The sequence below is a fragment of the Rhododendron vialii genome, chromosome 4a (assembly GCF_030253575.1).
Source record: "Rhododendron vialii isolate Sample 1 chromosome 4a, ASM3025357v1".
NCBI classification, from domain to species: Eukaryota; Viridiplantae; Streptophyta; class Magnoliopsida; order Ericales; family Ericaceae; genus Rhododendron; species Rhododendron vialii.
This window is the reverse complement of record NC_080560.1, coordinates 8,907,483-8,924,996: the sequence shown is the minus strand read 5'-3', so window position 1 is coordinate 8,924,996 and position 17,514 is coordinate 8,907,483. Positions and strand designations below refer to the sequence as shown.

The following is a 17,514-nucleotide window of genomic DNA, read 5'->3' as shown; positions in this document are numbered from 1 at the left end:
TGTCAGCTCGTGGCGAAGGCGGGAAACTCGGCCCAGATCTGGACCAGTGCACTATTTGCCCATGATCTTTTGTAACTTCCAATAACTACCCATTACCCCATGATCTCATGAAGTGGAAGTCGTAAAAGACACATGGCGCCATGAGAAGAGGACAACAAGCCCTTTACATGCAGAAAATCGAAAACCTTTGGCCTATAAATACTAGAAGACAAGAAGAAAAAAGGGTTTCCACACCAATCAAGCTCAACGCTTAAAATCAAAGCCTTCCCAGCGAAGTAGTTATCTCTATTTTCTCACCCTCACTCAATTACTTCACCAAGTAATTCGGATTTCTATCTCTCTTGTACCCAACCTTTATTATTACAAAACATAATAAAGTTATTCAATCTCTCTTCATCTCTTACTTTATTATTACGATATAGTAAAGTAATTCTACATTGTTACTTTCTTTCCTACACGGTTAGGAAATTATTAAGTCCTCGCACGAAGAGGCAAAACCACGAACCTTCACTGCAATCCAGCCCTTAGGTTTGTAGCACTATCGCCCTCTCAGATCTAGAAGACAGAACAGGGACGCTCAGCCCTTTACGTTAGACGCGACAAGTCTTGGCACGCCCGCTCAGTCTTTGAGCCATTTCGGAGCCGAACAGGATGCAAATCATTTAGTGCTTGAAATGGCTAAGTTTGATTTGAACATGGTGCAGTCATTACTCCAAGGAGAGCTCAAAGACATGTCAAGGTAATTATTAAATGAGAGTCCCCCTCAAATGCAGCCACGGTCGAATATCACGTTATATTTAAGATTTCAAAAACGAAAGTTTAAGGAAATCGAATATTAAGTGAGAAGGTTCCAGTATTAATTAAGTGACATTAATCGAGTATTAATCGATCATTAGATCGACATCCAATCACAAGTACTGCATGTTGTGAAGTAATCAGCCTCCATTATTATCTTATTTTTCAGGTGGTGGGAAGATATAGGCTTGGTGAAAAAGTTGAGTTTTACAAGGGATAGACCGATGGAATACTTCTTTTGGAGTGTGGGAATTGTTTTTGAGCCTAAATTAAGTGATTGCCGAAAGAGTGCAACGAAATTGGCATCACTTATAAACACTATTGATGATGTCTACGACGTCTACGGATACTTGGATGAACTACAACTCTTCACAGTGGCTGTCGACAGGTTTGTGAAAAAACCTTACGACATTTGGCTATGTGGTTCATTTTATGTTTCTTAATTTGTTTTGAAAGTCCAATGCTTCATCAAATTAATGTTGTCTTACATGGTCCTTGCATTTCAAATTCGCAAGCAAAAGACCAGTAGTTGTGGCTTTGATGTTTTGATAATTGTAATTGTTATTTTGTAGATGGGATATAAAGGCCGTGGAAACCCTTCCAAACTACATGAAGTTGTGCTTCCTAGCTCTCTACAACACTACAAATGAAATGGCTTATGACATTCTTAAACAAAAAGGAGTGAACATCATTCCATACTTAGCAAGAGCGGTATGTATGATGTACGCCGTTTTTTTTTTAAATTCAAAATTGTAGAAAAATAAGAAAATGTGAAGTTTCAATTCCAGCAGTAACTCTCATACTTGTCACTATGTCGGTTACCTCATTCACTGGACTTTGGTAATTTTAATTTATCGTACAAACTAGAGGCCCTATAATATATATTTCCTCCGTCCCCATTTAACAGTTTTTTTTTGGGAGTTCGTGTTATTTTTTAATTTCTTATATATATCTCGTAATGTAAAATACATGTTCTATCTCTGTACCAAAGGGGGTAGATTTATGTAAAGCATTCTTGGTGGAAGCAAAGTGGTGTTTTAATAAAGAGACTCCAACATTTAAGGCATACCTGGAGAACGCACTGGTTTCGATATCAGGGATATTGCTTATATCAGTTCATGCCTACTTCTTATTAACCGAAACTATTACAAAAGAGGCTTTGGAGTGCTTATTAGATCAGGAGTCGTACCATCCTCTCATGGAATGTCCATCTCTCATTTTTCGACTTTCCAATGATTTGGGCACATCCAAGGTATTTACACTCCATTAATTCCTACATTGTTCTGCTACAGTTTATTTCTCAAAAATGAAATCGGAAAGGCTGAATGCCTAACTATATTACAACACGGCAAAATTTGACCAATGAAGTACGTACATCGATGCAAAATAATGCTCCCATCCCATGCAAAAGGGAGAGCAAGTCCTCCACGCCGAACAATGCCTTCATGAGCACACAACAATATATAGTTTGGTACTGTTTTCTAGGGGTGTTCAAGAAAATCGCCCGAACCGTAAAACCGGTCCGATCCGGACCGAACCGTCATATTTGGCTTGGTTATGTGGTTCTGCGGTCAGGTTATGATTCCAAAAAAATAAGAACCGTTACTTTTGGTTCGGTTACTGGTTCTCAATTAAAGAACCGTGGTTAGAACCGGACCGGACCGTTTAAAACCAATATATATAATTATATAAAATAAATATATGTGTGTAATTTGGAAAATCTCTTTCTTGCTAAACTTACTTTATTTAGAGATGAAATCTCATTAGTTAGGAAAGTTTTTATTTTCTTTCTTCTTTTTCTATTCTAATAGATTACCTTCTTATTCTTTTAATTCTTTGCAACCTTATTTAACGGATTAGTCTTTATAATTTCAATCTCACGTCTCTTTTTCTCACACGCCGGTGATAGGTTTGGATGCTAATTGGATAGAATCGGAACCGGAACCGGAGCCGAACCAAAACCGGACCGGTTTTGCGGTTTGGTTCTAGTTCGGTTCCACTCATATATTGGTTAGGTTCTGGTTCTCAATTTCCTAGAACCGTTTGAAATGGTCCGGTTACTGGTTTTCTAGAGAACCGGACCAATCCGGACCGTGTACACCCCACTGTTTTCCTCCTCCTCCTCCTCCTCTCTCTGTTTGTTTAATTTTTTTTTTTTTTTTGATGTTCACAAAGCGCAAAATATTTGTTTGATAACAACAACAACAACAACATAACATAACCCATCAAGTCCCCAATCATTGGGGGTCTGGGCGGGGAATGATTGGAGACAGACCTAACTTTTAACAATATATGTACAAAGTGGCTGCTATCAGAATACCACTAAAATAATGCCCCCCCCCCCCCCCCCAAGAACCGAGGAGCCACAAGGACGTTTTGTTGTAAAACCATACTCCCAAATCAAAGCCAAATGGCATCAGAGTGGGCAGGCCTAGAGACCAAAATCAATTTATGTGCACATTACCATGCTTCCTTCATTGATAGTCCAGAACATCGGTATGCACAATAAAATATTTGTTTGATGAAGTTCTAAAAATACTTCTGTAGGAAAAACTTATGAAAACAGCCAAGGTACGTACCACTTTTAAGAAGAGGGAAAGGCCATAATACACACTCCCTATTTGGGTGTATATCATATGCATCCCCAAAACATTATGATTCATATAGAAAATGTTCCGAATTATATTGCTAAAAAGTTACGATTTTAATATAAAAGTTACAAATTCTAAATGTTACGAATTGTATTACTAAAAAGTTACCATTTTTTAGTACAAAAGTTACGAGATGCCCAAAAATGTTATGAATCATAATGAACATGTTACGAATCATATTGCTGAAAAGTTATGAGTTCTAGAACAAAAAGTACAAAACACACTAAAATGTTATGAATGAACTATACAATAAGTGCATATGGTACACACTTTTTAGGGGTGTATAGTACAAACTTTGCTACCAATTAAATCACTGCTTACCACTGTGCCTTGCATTTCTGAGTGTCCCGCTGATTGTATGGTAGCACCGGTCAGTTGTCCTAAGCGCAGGGCTTATGTAATCGGTTGCACAATAACTCAATAAGTTCAACATCAATCCACAGGGAATAATTTTTCAGGATGATTTTCCCTATTTTATTTGGGCTAGATGTGTTTTAGCTTTAGGTAGCAAACCTTTTGGTGTTGGATTTTGGTGATTTTCAACAATGACTTTCTGACTCAACTAAAACTACGAATTTGTTTGTATTCTATAACTTGGGTAGCTCCCGTATTCTCACGAATTAGTCCGTTGAGCCACACAGGAAATCATATGCTCAAAAGGAAAATATTTCAAGGAAAATATTATGTTTGCCAAGGTGATTGTCGGCACATGATCAAAGACTTAATTTTGAGTTTTAGAATTGAAAGTTACGAACCCAGATATCAGGTGTGAGAATCATTGGACTACTTAGGTCATAGAGTGATATTCACCATAAGTAAAGCCTATAACAACCACCCCTCCAATGACGAATGACTCGTCAAGGAAAGGCTATTCACCATCGGCCTATAACATCAATTATTCAAGAACAAATTTCGTATGAAATAAATTAAAAGCAATAAGAAGATTGTGTGTTTTAAAAAAAAAAAATTTGTTTCTCAAAATGCACACAAAAAAAAGAAGAAAAGAAATAGAGACAGAGAATGGAAACAATCAAAGCGAAAACAATCTAGTTATCGATTTTAGTAATCCATAAGTTTGACACCCTTGTTTTTTTTTTTTTTTTGTGCCATAGGCCGAGTTGGAGAGAGGTGAATCCGCGAACTCAATCCTGTGTTACATGCACGAAACCGGGCTTTCGGAGCAAAAAGCCCGAAAGCACATAAGGAAATTGATTGACGAGACATGGAAGAAGATGAACAAAGAACGAGTGGCAGTTGATTCTCCATTTGAGAAATCATTTATTGAAACAGCTATTAACCTTGCTCGAATGTCCCAATGCAGTTACCAGAACGGCGATGGGCTTGGAGCTCCGGATAATAAAACAAAGAACTGGGTCTTATCGGTGATAATTGAACCCATTACTACGTCTTGTTAGCCAATGGTTCTCACTTCTCAAGTTAAAAAAGAGCACAGATATTAAAGTTGGAAGTTTGCTTCTTAATTTGGAGACTTCTATACAACAAATGTGTTTTCTTCACTTGATAAATTAATGAGGTTTTCACTTTGGACAAGATTAGTCTGAGGTGTCCGCAAGCTGGTCCGAAACATCATCTATTATAAAAAATAAAAAAAAAAGATTAAGGAAAAGATATGTTGATTTTTCTTATACTATTAAAATACCGAAATAATTTAGAAGAGCAAAGCTACGAAACACAAAATTTTGTTTTATCATTGTACGTGTATCATCGGGGAAGTATGAACAAATATATCATTTGAGGCACATTATTTTCGAAAAGAGTACTTCGAAATAGTGAGCCAATCATAATTTTTGTAATATGTCAAAAATTAATAGAGTAAATTTCTCTTGCCAAGAAGGGGGAAAAAAAAAAAAAAAGGGCAGTGATATGAAAGTAAGAAACGAATAATATATGGCAGGTTTTCAAGTAACATAATTGCGGATCTTGATCCTCTATGAGGATTCTTCCATGTGAGGATCGTGTGAGGATTTTCATGGAATCCGGACCATTTATTTCGGCAATCAATATTCTGTATGTGTTTTTATTTTGGACTGGTAAAATTTTATTATTACCGGTCAAAAATACAAATACATCTGGCCCATTGATTGTCGAGATGAACGGTCTAGATGAAAACTCTCATACGATCCTCGTAGAGAGATCTCATAGTAGTAGATAAGATTTGTTAGTACAACTGTACAAGCTTTTCACTATGTCAACATGGAATTACTGTATTGTTCTTGAAATTGGAGGATTACGCATATAGAGTAGGGCAAATCCTTTTGCTGCAAGGATGGTGAGAAAATGAACCCAAAGGGATCGCCAATGTCGAAAACGCCCACCTTATCTTGGGCCATTTCAGGTTTTTCAGTTTCAGCCATGCCAATATATATGGGGTGGTGATCTTGCAGATGTAGATTGTTGAGGTTCTTCCCGGCCGGTCCTATGGGAGTAGACTTCTTCCTTTCAAGTTCTGGCGCACAAATAAAAAAGAATGCATAGCTGATTAGGTTCTGGCCATATATTTTTTCCAAGAATATCCTTTCATCTCTCTCTATCCTCTCTCTCCTCTTTTTTCCTCCCTTTTTTTGATTTTTCTTTTTTAATTTAAATTTATATATTCAAATTTTACATATTTAGCTCCTTAAAAACACTGATTTTGTAATTGTTAATTAGCAATGTTTTCAATCTTATAACCATGAAGCCTTAATTTTTAACTATTAATTAGCTGTGTTTTTAACTCCTAACTCTAATTTTAAACTGTTAATTAGCTGTGTTTTTATCCCATATCCCTAAATTTTAACTGTTAATTACCAGTGTTTTCAATCCTCAAACCCTAAATGTTGATTTTTTACTATTAAGTAGCAGTGTTAATTGTTAATACACATGCTCAATTTACAAAAAATCACATGCTCCATACACAAAACACAGATTTGAACAAAAATAAAAATAAAAATAAGGAGGGCGGCAATAGGAGGAGAGGATGGCGGCAATAGGAGGAGAGGATGGTGGTTGCGCAGTTGCAGCAACAGGAGGAGAGGATGGCGGCGGCGGCCGATGATGGAGATTCGGATCTGGACCGAGGCGAGGCCGGGGGCTCGACGCAGGTTACGAAGGAGGAGGAGATCATGGCAGAGGAGGAGGAGATCACGACTGCGGCAGCAGAAGGAAAGGATGGCGACGGCTCGGTTGCAGTGGGTTGCGGAGGAGATCGGGGTGGAGGATGGGGAGGAGATTGGGGCAACGGCGGAGGCAGGAAGAGAGGATGGCGGCGGCGCCGTCGTTGGTGCAGGCGAGAGGGAAGAGCTGCGACGACGGCTAAGGGGATCTTTGGGAAGGGGAGAGGAAAATAATTAGGTTTAGGTTTAAGTATTTATAGAGGTGGGGATTAGGGTAAATTTGTAAAATTACACACACAGGATCTGTAAGAAAACACACATATCGTGTATAGGACTTGGCTGACTATGAAAGTGAAAAATAGGACCGGCCTAGCATTTTCTCAAGATTAATTGTTACAGGGGATTGTTCGGAGTTTTTGTAGGTAGCAGCGGTGGTTGACCCTCAACCCCTGATTACCTCGCTTTTACTGTCATAGCCTGGTTCCTTTTGCCAGTCTCTACATTCGGAAGAGGCTGGCTCGGCTTAACGACGAGATTGGGCTCCGATGGTTTGTACGACGGTGGCTGCCGGTGTAGTTAGGGTTTGTGGGATGATTTGGGTGGGCTGGTCCATCTAGACTGGACTGATTTGGGTGTTTAGGTGTTTGGGTTTTATTGTTTTATTTGGAATTTGGGTCGAACTTTAGTATATTATATGTTGTGGATCCTGATAGACCATTGGGTGGTTTGGACTTTGCCTTTGTGGTGTCTTATGTAATAGTTTATTGAATTCCCTTCCCCTTTCCCCGTTTTTAATAAAATTTATCTTTTGCCGATCAAATATATATATATGGGCTCAATCTTCCAAATGTAACACAGCACGGTTAAGGTTCTCGACAAGTTCTACAAAATGAATTATTTAGAATGTTGATATGAACCCTACATGGACCCACAAAACTAACAATTTTGTGTATTTTTTTTTAAACAGCAAAAATAAATTCCATTAACAAATAACACGAAGTACAGAGATAATAGGGGCTTGGCTATACTGGTCTGACCACCCAAGGTGTATTTAACTCATAACAACTGTGTATTTAGGTGGGGTTCCACTAAATAAAAAGTGAATTTTGGGCTTATTTAAAAAAAATTCACGTTTGTAAATTTTGCGGCAAACTTTTATAGATTATTAATTCGTCTTGATAAGAAGAATTAAAAAACCCAATTATTTTTACTTCTACCCAAATATTTTAAAAAATATTTATTTTTTTAAATTATTAATTCGTCTTAATAAAAAAAAATTTCAAAAAATCCTAAAAGTTAAACGGAACTCAACCAAAAGATCCGATAAACCTCTCTGTGGTCTTGGAATTCTAGGATCTTGGATTTTTTTCGCTCTTCCCTATAAAGTATCAATATACTAGCATTGGTTGAAAAAAGAACGAGAAAGGCAAGAGGATGTTCTTCGTAACTCCATTATCAATTTCGGTCGATGATAATAGATGTATAAGAGAAAATATACGGAGCCAATCACGACAGGTCGGATATTAATGAAATTTTTTCAGAAAAGAGTTAAACTTCGTAAAATCTGGACCGTCCAGAACACTTTTGGACGATCGCGATCAGTTTCAATGGGTTGGTCAAGTAATCTTGACCTGAGACTTAAATATTTGCTTCATCCTAAGGTCTCAGGTTCGATTTTCATTGTCGACAACTTTTGAGGCCACCTCATCCCCACGCATAGGCGTGTGAAACAGTTGTGGAAGGGGCTATAAGAATTAGTCCGAAGTGCGCGCAAGCTGGCCCAAAACACTTTGAAAAAAGAAAGAAAAAAAACATGAACGTTAGATTTTGAAAGTAGGACGACAAGAGTGGCGTGTAAGCAAGATGCCTTTGTTGAACTTCGTCTCTTTCTGTCATTTAAGAAACGAACCTAAAAAATATTCCACTACTATGTACAGTATCAATTTTTATAAGAGTTCCCAAGGAAAATTATTATTTTTAATAGAAGCGCGGCATTTAGGTTAACAACCGACTTTGGAACAAACCCCATTTGGATTAGCATCTTCTTCCTTTTTTTCAGTAAATTTTTTACTCTACTAATTTTGTTGAATTCTGCCACACAATTAATAATGTAAACGGAAAACAGTTGACGCGGTAAGTCATCTGATGCACATCAAAGAACCATGAGATCGCATGTTTGAATCTCACGGAGACTAACAATATGACATCTTAATCGTTCGTACTTCATCCAATTTATGTGCTTGTCATATCCAGCCAACTTGCAACTTGCATTATTGATTGCCTCAACGTGAGAGACTAAGGGACTTAGACTCCGTTCCGGAAATCAAAATAAGTCTTTATTTTTTAAGAAGGCAATTTCAAGCTCAAAAATTATGTTCTTATTAAAATTTAAAAATATGCAATATGGATCTTGTTTGGAAGATCTTGATGAGATCTTTTATACGATGCAAAAAAATTTGAAAATTTATTTTTCATTTACTTTATTTTTGAATTTGAAAATGTGAAATAAGCTGTTTATTTTTTAAGAAGATTTCTGGAACCGGACCTTAACCTCATACATGCTTTCAGACAACACAGTACACACCACAAAAAGAAGAAACAGATAGTGGTTAAAAACACAAATAAAACAGTTCTACACACACCACACACACACAAAAAGAGAGATAGGAGTTTTAATTTGTTGCCTGAGCAACAAGTGGCAAGCGCATGTTGCGGTTCACCCCTAATTAACCATACACATAGGCAGATGTAACGACGACTAGAGAGGGTACGGGATATCCCTCATGATTCAAACTAGTATTCATTTCCATAGTTCTTCGAATAGATGTTACAAAGATTAAAAGGAAACGGAAAAGAAGACATCACAATCAACGACCTACATTCCAACCATGTTGGCACTTAAGATGAAAACAATCATATGCCACCATCCACCACCTAAGAAGAAACTTGGCGAGACACCAACCGAAAACATACATTATAAACAAGAAAACATCCAAATCCCCAAAACAAACTGGGAATGTCAAAACTTGCCTAAACATATGACCAATGACTTCCAAAATAAACACTGGGATTAACTTGTTGCTGATCATAAAAAAAAAAAACGACAATTACTTGTTCTAAGTACGTAGGAAGGTTTTCATAGCCACATTGAAGCAAATCTAATTCTTAGCGGGAAACATTGAGATGAATTTCATTTCTAAATCCCAACAACAACTCTCTTTCCGTCACAAATCTGAGATTTTGATTGGGGAGATCATAGCAGAAGAGACCCGATCCCAGGTTTCTCTCCTTCACCCGGTAGTTCTTGTTGAGATTTGGCTTCATTCTCATTTGTCAAAGATTAGCAGTCTTTCTTGACAATAGAAAGATCTGCACATTTACAGAAGATTTGGCGTGGGTTGCATTGAATGCAATTGGTTTGGAAATCCCAGGCATGGGAAGATCTTAGGCTGGGAAGATATCACGCATGGTTTGCAATTAATGCCATAAGCATGGCTTGTGAACAGGGCTCTATCATTTGCCTATAAATTGAGCCCTCTGCACTTGTATTTGGTGTGGGAAATCAGAAACGTATCTGATTTTGTATCTGTTTGTATCAGTTTGATAGAATGTGAGTAGAGTGTTCTGTAACTCCTCCTCCTAAATTTAATACGGTTGTCCCCATGAACGTACCCGATTTTGAAGAACCACGTAAATCTTTGTCTCTGTGTTTGTGTGTGTGTTTGTGTTCTGGTTTGGTCCTTAGTTTCCGCAACAATTGGTATCAGAGCATTTGGTTACCAAGAACACAAACACTCTCTGTTTCTGCTCTGTTTTTCTGTTTCTGTCCAGAAAATTACAGTAACGGAATTCCGATCAAAAAATCTGTTTGATCACTGAGTCTCGTGCGTCTCTCCAAGACGATTCCAACGCACCAAGGCCCGTCGCAAACTGAGCACCACAGAAGCTACACGCTCCGTTCGACGGAGGTGCATTTACCACGAGTTCTGTCCAAATAGAACCCAGTTCCGAAAAGTGATCGGAAATTTTTTTTGATCAAAGACCCAGATTCGGCTAGTTCAGACGATCAAAACCTCGCAAGAATCGTCGTCAACCGATTATGGGAGTGTCTTCACGCGCGGTGCAAAGGAGGCGCGTGTAACTCGCGTTAGATCTACGTGCACCAGTGAAACTCACCCATCAAACAGTAGTCAACGCCCAGTGAAAACGCCACGTGTCGATCAGCACGTCATCCCCCACGTGTCACCCTGTCATCGGCCACGTCATCATCCAGGACCCACCAGTGCTGAGTCATCAGCCACGTCATTTTTCCACGTGTCATTCCACGTCAGCTCCAGGTGGGCAACACGTGTTCGAAACCTCAGCAAAAGTGGTCCAGTCAGCCGTCCAGTCAGGAGAATATTCCTTGGTACAAAAGAATATTCCAAAAATTTGTTTTCCGTGATTTCGGAACCGTCCAAACTCCGTTTTGCGCCCGTGAGTAGTCGATTTTGACTATCTCGACGTTCCGAATCCATCCCCGTGCTCCATTTCTCGAGATTTCGCTCCGAAAAAATTGTTGGGAGTATTTTCAGCCCGTTTTGAGCCGTAAAACTCTCGTTTTTGACTTCGTTGGATGTCCAACATTGACGAGGAGAGCCCTAGTGTTGTTTCTTCAACACCTATGGACAAATCATCAGATAAGAACACTTCAGACGAGCCCTCGGTCAGTTCCTACATGAGGAGGAGCTCAGTTTCGAATGCCAAATTCAAAGTGGATAAGTTTGATGGCACAATTAACTTCGGCATGTGGCAATGCGAAGTTCTGGATATTCTAAATCAACAAGATTCGGAATTCACTTTGGAGGATCGTCCCGCGGATATGTCCGCCTCCGATTGGGACAAGCTTAATCGGCAAGCTTGTGGCACGATCCGTCTTTGTTTGTCCAAAGACATCAAGTATTCCGTCATGAGAGACAATTCTGCTAAGGAATTGTGGCACAAATTGGAGAGCAAGTACATGACGAAGAGCATAGAGAACAGAACAGACTCTACCTGAAGAAGAGATTGTATCGGTTTCAATATCATCAAGGTGCGTCAATGAACGAACATCTAAATAGTTTCAATAAAATTTTGGGCGATTTGCAAAATCTTGATGTTAAAATTGACGATGAGGATAAGGCACTTTTGTTGATAAATTCTTTGCCTGATACGTATGACCACTTGGTTACTACCTTACTGTATGGAAAAGATGAAATTCATTTTAATGATGTTTGCTCTACTTTGATTAATAACGAGGTACGGAAGAAGGATCAACAAGTTCATCAGGATCCCTCTTCATCAGCACTATCAGTAAGGGGAAGGACCGAATCAAGGAATAGGCAGTCCGGGAGGAGACGGTCCTGGTCAAGAGGCAAATCAGCTGAAATGAATCAGAAATCTAGTGACAGGAAGCAGATTGCAAAAGACGAGTGTGCGTATTGTCACGAAATGGGGCACTGGAAGAAGGATTGCCCTAAAATCAATGTACAACAACAACAACGAACGAACGTTGCCAGAGGAGAGGTTGACGACGTGGCATTAGCCTTGATTGTTTCATCAGACACGAATTCAGACGAATGGATTCTAGACTCGGGATGTACCTACTATATGTGTCCCCATTGGGATTGGTTCTCAAAATTTCAGGAGATTGACGGTGGCGTAGTTTTGATGGGCAACGACAATGCCTGCAAAACTCAAGGAATAGGTACAATTCGACTCAAGTTGCGCAACGGTACAACCAAGCTTTTGACAGATGTCCGGTATGTCCCGGATTTGAAGAAAAATTTGATTTCTCTTGGAACCTTGGATGCGAAAGGTTACAAGATTACTTTAGAAGGTGGAGCCCTGAAAGTAACCCATGGTGCATTAGTGGTCCTGAAAGGCACTCAGAGGGGAAACTTATACTTCCTCGACGGGAGCACAGTTACAGGAGGAGCAGCCATCTCCAGCAGCAGCTCAGACAACGCTACAGATGACATTTCCCGACTTTGGCACGTGCGCCTAGGTCATGCCGGGGAGAAAGCTTTACAAGGATTGGTGAAAAAAGGTCTCCTTAAGGGGGCCATGATAGGGAAGTTTAGATTCTGTGAGCACTATGTTCTGGGTAAGCAGACTAGGGTCAAATTTAGCACCGCAGTTCATCGTACGAAGGGTATTCTGGATTATATTAATTCAGATGTTTGGGGGCCCATAAAGACATCTACTTTTGGTGGCAAACGGTGATTTGTCACGTTTATTGATAATTTTTCACGGAGAGTATGGGTTTATCTCATGCGACGTAAAGACAAGGTCCTTGACACCTTCCTTCGTTGGAATCAAAGGGTGAAGACTCAGACTGTCAAAAAATCAAGGTACTTCGGTCAGACAACGGTGGTGAGCATACTTCAGATCCCTTTCTCAAAATCTATCAGGAGGAGGGGATAGGTCAACATTTCACCGCCGCGAAGACTCCACAGCAAAATGGAGTTGCAGAGAAGATGAACCTGCTTCGTTCGTCCAATATAATGGAATAATACCCCAAGCATAGGGCTTAATACATCATTTGAAGCATAATAATCCGGAAGACCGGGATCGTACCCACGGGAATAATTATAGGGCTTTGCTGGATTTGTAGAAGTAAGCATGGTTTTCGACTTTTAGACAACCAACTTTGTTTTACGTTTGCGGTGGAAAGTAAAAAGCTAAATTAAAAGCGAATTAACTAATAAAAAGGCAGGCTAGGTTTAGGAGGTCCTAACACCCACGACTCAAGTCCAATTACATTTCTCACCCAATTACGCGGTTTGAGAATACTCAACCCGGAAGATAGAATGGTTCGTCTACCAAGCAAGCTCTAGAATTCATTTAGCAAACACCTCGTGCGACAGAGCTCCAAGCATCATGTGTGGTAAGTAGGCGATGCTCTTACCTACACATGATCAATGAGGTTAACACCTCGGCAATTTGACAAAGAAACCCGAACTTCACATCGATTTCCGAACCAAAGATTAAAACTTTATGGTGAAAAACGCAATTTTACTTGAGCCATGAGATGCTAATCACCCCATGACCTAACCTTAGAAAACTACTCACACATATCTACGAAGATAAGAGCAAGCAAAAATCTACTAAGCATAATTGAAATAACAACACTAGAAGAAAATTAGATTAAACGATAGATCGGAGTAGCGGCTACAACTTTAATGAAAAGAACAATAGCAAAAACTAGTTAACTAAGGCAGAAAATTAAAGATTCAAAGCTGAAAATGAAGAACAAAGAAGAACAACACAAAATCTAGATCTAGATCTAAAATTATGCAATCCAAAGTTTTTTTACAATGTGACATCACGCTTTTTTATACTCCCAGGTACGCGTACGAAATAATCTTAAGAGATGCTCTGAAAATGCCCTCCGAAGCCCTAGGTATCGATAGCAAAGGCCTTAAGCTGCTGTCGCTAAGCCGTTCTGTACCGATAGAAGAATAGAAATGCTACCGATACCGAGATGCTTAACTACTGTCGCTGAAACCCTGCTAATGCCTTTGGTACCGATAGGAGAAAATACTTGGTATCGGTACCGAGCTGCTTATCTCCAGCATTTGGCTTTTCATCCTTGTCTTGGCCTTTCATGCCGTCGGGTCCTCTTCAGGTCTTTCCGACCTAATCTTTGAGACTTCATTATTCCGTTCTTGATCATCATTGCACCTTGAATAATTTTGACAAGCTTTGGGCATTACAATTTCTGGATTAAACAGTTTTCCTACAAAACAAACCAAAATACCTTTCGAGTAAAAGTAATTAAAAACAACTAAATTAACGAAGGAAACAATTAAAACTAGCCAACTAGCGCAACATTAATGACATTGTCGGGTGCTTATCACACCCCCCAACTTGAGGTTTGCTAGTCCATAGTAAACAAAATACGAAAAATTTGAAAACTACCAATCTTGCAATCCATTCCGCTATCATAACTTAGAACATGCTCATCATTATAACTAACAAGAGTTCAATCGATCCGGCTTTTTATTTCGTTCCTACAATCCACAATTTCAGCATCAAACTAAACAGGTCAAGCATCAAGCAAGTCTAAGAGCAAGCTAAAATAGTTGTGTCCTCGAACAAGGGGAGAATACGAGACACAAACCTGTGAATTCAGACTAAACCATATCCGCCAAAGAAGTGCTCAACAGGCAACAGCGAACAAGAGATACTATGCATCAAACAACGAAAGCACTTATTCAACAGAATTAACAACTAGCAAATGAAATTTGGATAACGAAAGGAAAGCATGCCATGCAACTAATTATGCAAATATCAAACAGTCAATCACAAGGAAATCCATGCACGCAAAGGATCAATTAAGGTCTTTTTAAGCTTGTAATGACCTTGGATACAAAAGGAAAGGGACTACAAAAAGTGTAGTGGCCATATGCTAGCATGGTTCATCTACCATTGCCACTACCGACCTTAAACTACCCAAGACATGCCACACGCCGGCCAAGCACCAAACAAAGATACGAAGAAGAAATAAAGAAAACTACTAGAAAAGTCATACTAAAACTACTACCACCGACTCCATCACACATAGTCGGCATCCTCATCTGGAATGTAAACTAGCCCATAAGTCAACCAATTCTCTTATCAAAGTATTCAACCCTCTTTCGAATCCACTTTTGCTTTTTCATAGCATTTCTTTAATCTCCTTTATTTGAGGAATAGGGTCATTTGAGGTGAGATTTATAACGAGAGAGATTGATGAGCCAATTTTTGGGGCTTTTTGGAGAGGGAGATGAAAATTTGGAACTTTTGCTTTTGTAGTAAGAGATAAGAGATAGAGAATCACGTATCAATTCTTTGCCTTTTCACATTCCAACCACTTCTATCACATTCACACCACCCCCAAATCTCCTTGAATCATTGAAAACCATTTTCACATAACCCTCCAAACATCCGGTCGCCTAGGTTAAAGCAAAGAACGGGAAAAGACAAGATGCAAAGTAGGGCGAGGTGACACATATGTGGTATGATCATGCAAAGAATGCCTTGTATCATTTCCTAAGTGTGCCTTGGATTCCAAAATGATTGAAAATCGACATTTAAACACAATTAGAAATGGACATGCGATTATTCACCTAACTACAAGCATTTTTATTGAAAGGTGGGGATACTGGCCAAAACTTGCTCAAAAACTTAACTCAACACCAAAACCGTTCAATTTTCAACTAAGCATGCAAATTGAGAAGTACAAAATTTCTTAGGATTGCTACGAACTCTTACCAACTAACAATTATTGAGCATGCAACAAGTCATGAAAAAGAACAAAAACCATGATAAAAAGAAGGATTGCAAGTAAAAACCTTTTTTTTTTTTTTTTAAATTTTCATTTTCTCATTTTTTTGGATTTTCAATTTTCAAGTGTTTTTGAAATTTTGAAATTTAAATTTTCATAAAAATGCAAACAAATAGCACATAAGCTAACCCCTCCCCCCAACTTAAAACGATGTTATGCCCTCATGGCATGAAGAACAAGAGCGAAAAGAGGAAGAGTGTGCGAATGTACCGTCTAAGGGGAATGTCAACCCCTAAATACCTCGACCAAGTTGGAGGATTTCATGTCAATGCCTTGCTCCAGCCAGATTAGATGCTTCCAGGGTTTACTCCTTCGGTTCTACCAACTCGGAACCAGAGCTAGTCACACTGGGCCATATCCACAGCTTTATCGAACTAACAATTGCGGCTCGTAGCCACACCCATGCTTAGGGCTCCTAAATGCCTCACTCACTCCGGCTTTAGACCCAAACTACCAAGGCTGGTGTGGTAGCACATAAACCCTGCAGAAGACTTAAGAGGACGACTTTCCACAAAATAAATGACATTAGAACCACCGGCCCGTGTTATCCGGTTTCAAACTAAACAAAACATAAAAGACAGAAAATAAAAAAAACACGAAGAAGCAAATAAAAACATGCAAAACAGAATGAAATGCACCACCCGATCTTCACGCGATCACACACACGAATCATACTTTTCTTCCCATTGTGTGGGGCTCCGTTTTGGATAGTTCGTCCTTTTTGAATGGTGGTTCGGGGTTAGCTCCTGTCTCCTTTGCTCAGTCCTGCAAAACGAAGCACGACTAAGAGACCACACCGGAGGTTCTCCGGGATGGCCCTCCGGTGCAAGAGTCAGTTTGCTTGCAAGGAAGAGTTAGAGATTGGGAGCTAGGGTTTGGTTTGAGCGTACCTCTTCCAAGAAGGCATAATGGGATATTTATAGGAAACCCTTCGCTTGGTCTCCAAGATTGCACCAACGCTTGACACGCGTCGGCTGATGTCACTGTTGCATCATGTTTAGGGTTTTGCAACCGTTTTTATGATGAGCTGGCACCTTCACGTGCCACCATCATTGTCCTCATAACCGTTCGGATGACATCACGACCATCATCATAGCCATGGTTGCTGTTCCGATGCGGATGAGCTGGATCGTCGGCCAAGCCATGCTCGGCACCGAGCATGTTGTGGGACCTTCGGCAACTATCCAAACGAACGTATCCTCCACCCCGAGCAGGTGTAGGGAATGGAACATTAAAGGAGGTGTAATCAGAGGAAACCTCGGCGACAGGGACCTTCGGCTACGATTGCTGATCCGAACGTCCAAAGAGAGATGTCTTGGAGTTGAAAGTAATACTAGATCACGCTCGGAATGGCCCGAGCCATTTTGCTCGGCCTGCTACAATAGCCCCTCAACCCATGCCGAAGCTCTTCACTCGGTATGGGTTGATTTAAGACTTGGCCGAGCTTGAACCTTCGGCAGATTAATCCGAGCCCCACATAAGATAACAGCTGTCGAGTATTCGAACGGGTGTGTCAGTTGAAAAGACGTTTTGGCAGACGAGGAGACGGCTAGCATGGGCAAGGGCTTCAGTTGCCACGTGTCACGTAGAGGTTGGCGAGGGGTTC

The 17,514-nt window shown here is 39.7% G+C and overlaps 1 protein-coding gene and 1 non-coding gene across 2 annotated transcripts in view; one reads left to right on the top strand and one right to left on the bottom strand.

Annotated features, from left to right (window-relative positions):
• The window catches only part of LOC131323628 (tricyclene synthase EBOS, chloroplastic-like), a 55,092-nt gene that overhangs the window by 3,723 nt on the left and 33,855 nt on the right, over window positions 1–17,514 (top strand). The gene's annotated exons all lie outside the window — the stretch shown is intronic.
• LOC131324923 (small nucleolar RNA snoR100) lies at window positions 3,168–3,275 on the bottom strand. Its single transcript, XR_009199508.1, has one exon. It is a non-coding gene; the product is annotated as a small nucleolar RNA snoR100 (small nucleolar RNA).